Here is a 10290-nt window from a genome sequence, read left to right on the forward strand (position 1 = left end):
TTTAATCGATCCACCCAAATATCTCCAAAAGTAAGCACTATACAAAAAAATTGTTTAAACAAAAGTTGTTCAGGACAATGGGGGTCATCTTTCTGCATTGTTTGTTTTGACCTTAGGTCAATTTTTAAGATTATTTGAAGGTCAAAATAATTTTTTAAAATGAGGACTCCTATTTTCGACACCGGATTCGGAAAGAACGGGAAATTTTACGTCAGAAATGATAGTTTGATAATTTGCTAAAGTGACCTTCAGAAGGTCGAATGTTGAAAAATCGCCCAGAAGCTATTTTCTTCAAACTTTAGAACATTTATGGGCGAACAAATGTTTTAGTAGGTTTGGAGGCCAACGACCTTGGCTATCTAAGCGTTATCGTATGGTGTGACATAATAAACGGTTACCTGATCGGACCTTATGCTTTTGAGAGAAATGTCGATAGATATACCTATTTGGAATTGCTTAGGGATCGATTGCCAGAGTTCTTGGAGGATGTCGATTTAGAAACACGGCAGAGAATGTGGTTACAGCAAGATGGTGCAGCACTCCACTTTGCGCTAATAGTACGCGAATTTCTAAATGATAATTATAATGAGAGGTGGATTGGACGAGGAGGTCCAGTTAATTGGCCTCCGTGCTCACCAGACATGACATCTCCCGATTTCTATTTATGGGGCTTCTTAAAAGATGTTTTTACACAACGGCCAACAACCAGAGAAGATATGATAGACCGTATTCAACGAGCCTACGTTGAAATCCCAAGGGAAACTTTGCTAAGGACAGTACATTTCCAAAGTCGTGTAAATTTGTGTCTTGAAGCTAATGGAGGCAACTTTGAACACTTGTTTTAATATGATTAAAGTCAGAGACAAGGGGACTGACGGTAAACAAGCACCCCAATCGTGAGAGGCAAGGGGACTCACGATAAACAAGCACCCCAATCGTGAGAGGCAAGGGGACTCACGGTAAACAAGCACCAAATGAGAGACAAGGGGACTCACGGTAAAAAAGCACCCCAAAGGAAACAGAACTTACTACGTCCACGTTGTTGTTTCTGGGTAACGCTAAAAGTAAGATTAGCGAGGAAAGTAAGGTTTTTCATAAAAAAATTACTTTGACCTTCTAATAACCTTTAAATTTGACCTCAAGGTCAAGATAGCCAAGGTTGGCCTCCAAATCTACTAAAACATTTGTTCACTCATAAATGTTCTAAAATTTTTCTAATGTCCTGAACAACTTTTGTTTAAACAATTTTTTTGTATAGCGCTTACTTTTGGAGATATTTGGGTGGATCGATTAAAATGGCCCACCCTGTATATACATATATATGTATGTGTGTGTGTGTGTGTTTGTAATATTATTGTACAATAATTTTTTATTTGCTTATTAAAAAGCGAATCGGTTTCTTCCTACAGTTATTGCTCGAAAACTACACATATGAGAATAGTATATGATTACTACAATTTATTAAAAATTAACTTCTTAATTTTTCCATGTTTTAATGTCTCCATGAATAATATTTGTTACACATTTATCCTTTTTCTATATAAGCGTGATGTCTCCACGGACAATATTTTTTACACGTTTTTAAGCATGATGTCTCCATGAACAATATTTGTTACACGCTTATCTCTTTTCTATATAAGCGTGATGTCTCCACGGACAACATATTTTACACGCTTTTAAGTGTAATAATTTTAGTCTAAACCATAATAAATGCAATAAGCCTGATATATACAACACTTTTAAACCTTAAAAAATTGGTCAGTTACAGGGAAATATGAAAAGAATAATTGATTACAGTTCGTCTATTTCTTAAGGATTAAGGCGCGCGCGCGCTTAACGCTTATTATAACTATTGTATTTAGGATTTTACGGACAATATTTTAATAATCTAATATGGGACAACATTTCAATTTGCCCACGAGGGTCCAGCAACATCATTAACATCTGCAGCATATAGTCTTAAAGTACTTTTGTCTTTTTTAGCAGCACTAGCATATAAGTTCTCCGTTGACATAAGCGACAAATGTTTTTCATCAATCATCATATTTAAACATGTTTCTTCTCTCGCATTCAACGCTGACTTAAAAACGCAACTAGCATTAACGGAAGTTTTGTTTAATTATTTTAAATGTATATTAAAGATCATTAATAATATAATACAATGTTTGATAGTTTCATTGCGATGCAGAGATTAGTTGCTCTTTAAATAAACAAAATTGCTTTGTTTATTTATTTTATTTATTACGTTATTTTATTTATTTAATACAGAATAATAATTATTTTATTTACTGAACAATAATAATAAAACTCTGTATAAATCAACTTAAACATTTAAATACTTACACAAGAAATTTAGGTTTTTCTTAATATTGTAAAAAACAATTTGACAATAAGATTATATAAACTATAAAAAAGTGTTACTAAAGAAAAATATAATTTTATTCACACAACTTTCATATGTGTATAGTTTATTTAAAGTGTAAATACTAAACACATTTTCAAATTAAATTAACTTTGCGGGAATACTCCCAATAAAGAAAAAAGGGAAGGCCGGGGACAAATTATAAACATTCATAATAAATATTATAATAAATAAATATTTAAAAAAAATAAAATGCATATTAATTTCATAGTTCCTTCTGTTTACTCAGCATTATTTTGAGTCTCCGATGCTAAAAGCGAAAAAAATACATAAATATAAAAATTCTTCCGTAAAATTAAATATTTACATATAAGTTTTAAAACCATTTACAATCGATAGGTAAAAGGATAAGCGTGTAACAAATATTGTTCATGGAGACATCACGCTTAAAAGCGTGTAAAAAATATTGTCCGCGAAAACATCACGCTTAAATAGGAAAAGAATAAGCGTGTAAAAAGTATTGTTTTGTATAACGAAATTAGGTTTAATTTGTACGCTCGAGATCCTTCCCATCCTCCTTACCTTCACATATAGTACATAAACATACACAGGGAAACGCAAAAAATTACATTTTATGATGTAAAAGAAATGTAATTTCTTTTACATTCCCCTCCTAACGGAAGAGACCACCTTCTCGCGGTTTCCGTCGAGCAACAATATGTACGTTATTTAAAATAAACGTATAACAAATCAAACTAACCAAGACTCCTTATAAATCAAAAAATTGGAAAGAATACGGGCTTTAGGAGTCAGGCGCAGAAGACACGCAAATAATACACTTATGAAGCTTGAAACTTCTTTATTTACAAACGCGCTTACATGTTCGGCTCATTTTTTAATCTTCCTCAGAGCAAACACAAACTAACATATACAAAGTAAAAGTTTTTCTGTCATGGTGAGCTCCCCTACATCGAGAATTTAAATACCAGAATTAAACAAAAATAAAGAAAAAAAAATGAAAAAGAAGGTAAATATTAAAAATGTCGAATTAAAGAATATAGAAACTAATTTATCTAAAAAAACTATAATAATATAATTAATTATAACGAAAATAGGGACGCTCACCACAATTACAAAGTACCGTATCGCAAACATTATTATGAATAACACAGGCCTGCATGGTTTTGTTGATTGGGATTCAACTATGTTTTCTTACGTAATTTTTCGCGCTGAATCCGAATCCGGCTGCAGAATTGCTCTATCACGTCGAGATTTCGAGAAATCTTAACCCAAAACAGCCAAATAAGCCATTTTCAGCCATATTTGAAATTCAATTAAAAATTGATAAAATTTTTGTCGTTTAATCCATCGATGGTATCATTTACTACTATACAGCCCCTGCAAAATCCATTTTGGACCGTCCCAAAGAGATTTTTTTTCCGGAGATATAGCAATTCGAATTTCGATAAATTGTATCTCGTAGACTCGTAGAATAATAAAATTATTAACTTCAAACCTTTATAATTCAAAAAGTACTTAATGAAAAATTGTTTTATTATAGTGTTTTGGAAAACTCTCGAGATAAGCTATAAAAATATGCAATAAAATGTAGGGTTGTGACCGAATCTTAATCGATAATCTTACCATTCGGTCCTTCGTCGTCTGATTGTCTCCGGTCGCCACTCCTTTTCACCGCCAAAGGAGAAGGTATTCAGTCATCTGCAAGGTGCTCCCTTCAATGGTCTCGTTGCAGTGCCTCAACAATTCGCTCCAGTGTCTTATATTGATAACGCAGGATAGGTTTTATAATAATTTCACAGTGGTGATTGCAGGAAACATTTCACATTTTTATTAGTCGTAGCACCTTTTCTTTCGTTACATTATTTCTGTACGCTCCGCTTGGGCGTTTCTCATCTCATGCACACGCTTCTTATAATCTTCGGTTAATTTCTTTACATCTACAACTTTCGTTCCACATATTCCTCGTCGAACGCCGCGCTGGTCTCACTTGCCTGACGCGCACGCCGCGATACTAATTCTTTAATCAACTTTGATCGATTCGCAATCTTGCATTCTCTCATTTCACACTTCTCACGAAACGCCGCGCTGGTCTCACTTGCCTGACGCGCACGCCGCGATACAAATTCTTTAATTAACAACCATGGCTTACTCTAACTACTCGTACCGGTGCGCTTGGAGCCGGGCCCCCATTCACTGTTACACCATCGGCTTTTTCGCCCGTGACCGGAAACGGTCCCGCTCGCGACTCTCGTTACGCCCGTTTTACTGAAACCGCCTTTCTCTGCGGAACAGCCGCAAGAAGCCTCAAACCCTAAAACCGAAAAACCTTTTAATCCTCACAGCGAACAAGCAGCAACCTCGCGATCGCTCCGCGCTCTCGCTTATATTACCTATGCTCCCCTCTCTGGTGCTCTACCCTCTCTATACGACTTGCGCACTGAACGCGCTCGCAGCGTTAGCCGTTTAATCCTGACTACGCCGCTCAATATATTTCCTGCGCTATTATTACATTATATTAGTTTTTAGTTAACGCTTTTCTTTATTTTCAGATACAATACAACATTGGAGATGCAGCCGCTGGTCTTCTCCCGCTGGAGTTACAGGTAAGTATCGTTAAATATTAATTGATTCTTTATTTACAGGTTATCATCTTATCGGCTACACTCCCTCTTATCCTATCTACATTATGTACATGCCTTGTCGCTCGCAGATCTCTAACTAATCGACTCGATCGGTACAACAACGATAATTTACCCACTTCCGGTTATCGGATCGATCTGAAATTTACACAGCACAATCTGTCGGTGTTATCTAGCGCAATGACGGTCAGTTATTCCGATCCCTCAACTTTCACTTATCCTTAACAGTAATTACCGACACTCGGTATATCAACAAACTCGAAACTTTACCAAGACTTCAATTCAATGCTCAATAAGGTAACAACGGTGGCTTTTCCCAATCCGTCTATTTCTATATCACTACGTCACAGTATTTACCGATATATGCATCAACAGTTCTTCATTAACCACCCGCTACATTCGGCTCGTTCTAATAATATCACTAACTCTGAATAATATTACTCTTTAATATGACGGTTCAATATTTCTCAATTCTTAATATTCATTTCTCATAACGATAATTTATGGTCACCCGATATATGTGGTGATCCCATATTTTGCCAATACCCTTTATTGATATCCAAATGAAATATCACGGTCGCATTTGGCGATCCGTCAACAATAATTATTACTCAACAAATTTATATGATCACCCGGTATACGCGATGACTCATAAGTTCTTATACGTATTCTGACAATGCTTCTAATAACATTCACGGTGGCTTTACTCAATATTCTACTCTTAACTATTTCACAACGCTTTTTCTCAATCACCCGGTATAATCTAGAATCCGTTACTAATCCAATCGATTCTATTAGATCTCTCAACAATTCTAACGGTCGGTTTCTTCCATAACAATTCTTATTCACTTTAATTCATATTTATCACATTAAATCCCTTTTTTTCCGTCACCCGTTATACGATTACTCATCGAATTAACACCGTATCTACGGTTTTGTGGCCTTATGGGCATCTAATATATTATGTACAACTTACCTCTAAGCTTAATTCTATTCTTAACTCTATTCAAATCTTTTTCTTTTTCTTTCACATTTTCTTTCATCTCTGTAACTATCTCTAATTCTAATGCTAATTCTACTCTATTTACAGGTCTCTTATATAATGTACTCTCTACCTTGCTGGATGACGGCATCGATCCGGGAAGCCGGTGCGTAGCCTCCGGTTTCATGCGCCTCCCAAAATCGCAATAATCGGTTACGATTGGCGCGATTTTCCTAGAAAAACCCGGGTCGATGGTCATGATCGTCATCGTGGTCGTGGCCTCATTCCGTCCTTGGTGCGAATCGTCCTTTCGCCCTTGGCTGCCCTTTGCGTGCCTTGATCTTTATTGAACATCCTTTTTGAATTTTAAATTTTGAATTTTAAATACATTTTTTAATTCTATAAATTACGTGTCAATTAATGTCGGACTAAATGAACTGAAGTTAGAATAGTATTATAATTCCAAGGTCCAGCCTCGGCTGTTAACGTTTTTTATTTATTGTTGTGTTATCACATTGAAGCATAATTGAACTTATTATTTACAAAAATAATGTTTCCAGATTTGGAATTTGCTCAATTATTGCTTATGCAAGCACAAAAACGTATGCCACAAAAAACTACAGGATCACAAGTGACAATAGGTATTTCTTTGTATAGCTACATATATGATAAATCAAATTGTTTAAAAATATATCTTATTATGTACAGATCGATTTTACCGAAATCATAGAAATAACAGGACAAGATAACGAAGATGTTACAAATAATCCAGGATGTAGTCAATCAAATAAGAATTGTAAGTAAATATTATTAGCCAGACACTTTGTAAATATATATATGTAAATATTATCTGTAACATAATTAATAGAAAGCAGCAATGAGAATGATAGTTCAAAATCATTTTGGAATCGTTCCGAAACATTATTATTAATTTCAAGCTACAAAGAAATAGAAAAAGATTTTACATCAGGAAAGATGACACAAAAGCAATGTTGGAATAAAGTAGCACAAATGATGCAGGAAAACAATATTAATACAGAAATGTTGTACGAGATATCAGACATTAAAACGAACATATAAAGCAATACGTGATCATAACCGTAAGTCTGGTAATGCAAGAAAAACATGGGAATATTATGATGTAAGCATTTTCCTCTGATAGACATATCACGCACAGTTATATCTATCATTTTCAAATGGATGTATTTTTTAATTTTTACTACTCTTGTATAAATTCTTTTTTACAGGTTATGGATGAAATGTTTGGAACTAAACCTTGGGTCGAGCCATTAGCTGAAGCTGGCTCAAATGTTGAAATAAAAAAAAACAGAAGCTGAGAAAGAAAATGAAACAAAAGAAAAAAGTATATAAATTTTTATTAATTGCTTTTTGTATAATATTTATGTAAAAATCCATCTTGATTGTTTACTGTATTTATTTCTGGATGTATATCAATTGGACACGAGTTAGTTACGCACAAGCCAATCACAGGGCTAGAAAAAAAAAATAAAAAGAAACTCCCTACGCAGAAGTAGGTATGACTGGCAGTGGGTAATTGCTACAGTGTGCAAGTGCACCACTCCCTTTATTTTCTAATTGTGTAATTCATTACTTATAAGATACTTTATTTAATATTGTTTTATGTAATTGTAACAATTTATATTTTCCTAATTGTTTATTTTTATATATTATTGTTTTTTGTAGAATCAAAAAGAAGGATTAATCACATTTTTGAAGAATATGCTGATAAATGTTTAGAGGAAAAAAAGTTTAAACGAGAGGCAGCGGAGAAAAGACATAATGAAAAAATGCAAGTTCTACACAACATGGAAAATTTTTTGGAAAAGATATTTAATAAGAAAAATTAATATTACAAAAAAAGATGTGTAAAACTTTTTAGTGTAAAACCAAATATATGTTAAACTTTTTAATTAAAAGAATTTTTAGTTTATGAAAGAAAGTATTGTTGTGGAAGAAACTTACAGAGATATTTATTTTTGTTTAATGAAAGTTCCTTATTTTTCATATATGATATGAAAATGTATTTATTTTTAGTTGACTTACAATTAAAGTTATAATTGTTGGGAAATAAAAACAGTTCTTATTTTTCAAAGATATATCATGTTTTATTTTTTATAAAAACTTATATATTTCCATTCATCAATTGATACATAATTGTGTTTCGTTTTTGTATTCCTTGATTTTTTCTTTCTATATTGTTAACATCATTATATGGGATATGTGTGGTTCATTAACAATAATAGGAATTTCAATTAAATCATTCTGCAGTATACAAATGTTGTGTAAAATGCAGGACGCAATAATGTACTTTGGTATTAAATCAGTTCTTGTCATAGGTAATCTGTCTAATAGACTACGGAATCTAGCTTTAAACAAACCTATTGCTCTTTCTATCATTATTCGGACTCTTGAATGGCATGTATTATAATTTATTTGAGATTCAGTTAAATTTCCATTGTCTTTAAAAGGAACATAACATGAGGATCAATAACATATGCTGCATCACCTAATATGTGACTATTTTCATAAAAATAATTATCGTTAAGAAAATTATACATTCCTGATAATCTGAAAACTCTAGCGTCATGTACAGATCCAACTTGTCCAGTATAACAATGTATAAACTTCAAATCAGAGTCACAGATAATCTGAAATTAGAATATATTCTAGAACTATCTCTCTCAATCCTAAGTTAGAAACTTTTATGTGCTGCATTATTAAAAATGTATAATTCCCTATAATAAATCTAAATATTCATATATACGTCGTTAAATCTTACTTGTAATTGTATTGAATGATAGCCCTTTCTATTGATATATGCTTCTGAATGTATTGTTACGTCCAGCTGACTCACGCTGCCTCTTTTCTCTTTCTCACGGAGACCTAGAGGTTATCAACCCCCTAAGACTTCTAGGAAAAGTAATAAAAATCTTTTCCCATGAGAAAGTTTAAAATAAAAGACTCTAGTGTCTCCATTAATGCTAAACAAAATAAAGTTAGAATCGGTGAACGCAGGGAGCTAATGCACCGCCGATGACACTTCCCTTGGACAGCACCATTAAAAACGGCAATTAATGTCAGTACTGGCGCCTAAACATTTTTTTTTGTTTTGACAAGTAAGTCGCGGACGATTCTCACGATGTCCGCGACCATAAAATATAAATGTGACATGCGAAGTCCAGGAAAAGTGTTTGACGGGCGCGTGCCGACAGTGCACGTACGCTCGTCATCGGTGCACATGCATTTTCCCATAAATTTAGGAGTCATAAACTAAGACGACAGTTGTTGATACCAACCGACTTCTTTCCTCCCCCATAATCTCGACCAATCTAAAATCCCGAAAGTCATCCCACCACCTAAATTTGAACCCCACTAATTAGGAAAAACCGCTATATAAACCACGGTTCCGCGGTCCTGAACGGTCTTTTTTAGTCTTGTCTTTTTGGCTCTCGGCTTTTTAGTCTTCTTTTGTCTTTGTTACCGTCTTCTTGCTGAGAGTTTCACAGTACAGTTCTCAAGGTTGGTCGAGAGAAGCTATCCAGCTCATATAAAACAGATCGAGTCCGAGTCTCGGGTAACTCCATTATTATTAATTGAAATAAGTATTAGAGTCAGTGACTCGAAGCCCCGAGGTCTCCACTACATAGCCGACCACAAGGTTTCCGAAGCCTCGTCACCAGACTCAGCAGACTTCACCGACCAGTAAGTCAATACACCTTGTTTCTTTTCTTTCCTCTTTTTTTATTGTTCTTTCTTTTCTCTTCCTCCTCACTGTATTTAAAGTAGTCGTAGTCGTTCTCGGTTTTCGCGTTCAGTTTTCCTTTTTTTTTTCAGTTGTTCGGTAACTGAGTAATAATTTTTCGCTTACCTACAAAATGATATTGCAGTGCGCTCTAACGGGTCCACCGCTTCTCCATCTCCACGCCGTAGCGTGATACGTTTCGTAAGGTCGCGCCGAACTGTTATCCGAACCAGAACTCGTACCGCTCAAGAACTTCGGCCCGCGGCCCAACCCTGTATTACTCACCCTCCGACGCCGAACGCTCCGACAGAGACACTCACGGTACCCTCTTTCCTCTCTTTATTTTCTCCTCCACTCGAGGTCTCATATTCACCACCACCACCCTTACCTATTTCACCTTATGAGACTCTCGATCCACAGATCCCAGCCCCTTACTCTGACCTCGATCCCGAAATTCTCACCTTCACCGATCAAGCTACCCTTCTCCCCTCCCAAACCTTTCATTACATCACATCCATAGAAG

At 34.8% G+C, this 10290-nt stretch overlaps 1 pseudogene; it reads right to left on the minus strand.

Annotated features, from left to right (window-relative positions):
- Positions 1-8215: 8215 nt before the first annotated feature.
- LOC108770652 (putative nuclease HARBI1) overlaps positions 8216-10290 on the minus strand; it is a 3671-nt pseudogene continuing 1596 nt past the window's right edge.

This window comes from Trachymyrmex cornetzi, unplaced genomic scaffold (genome assembly GCF_001594075.2).
Source record: "Trachymyrmex cornetzi isolate Tcor2-1 unplaced genomic scaffold, Tcor1.1 scaffold1302, whole genome shotgun sequence".
In the NCBI taxonomy this organism is placed as follows: Eukaryota; Metazoa; Arthropoda; class Insecta; order Hymenoptera; family Formicidae; genus Trachymyrmex; species Trachymyrmex cornetzi.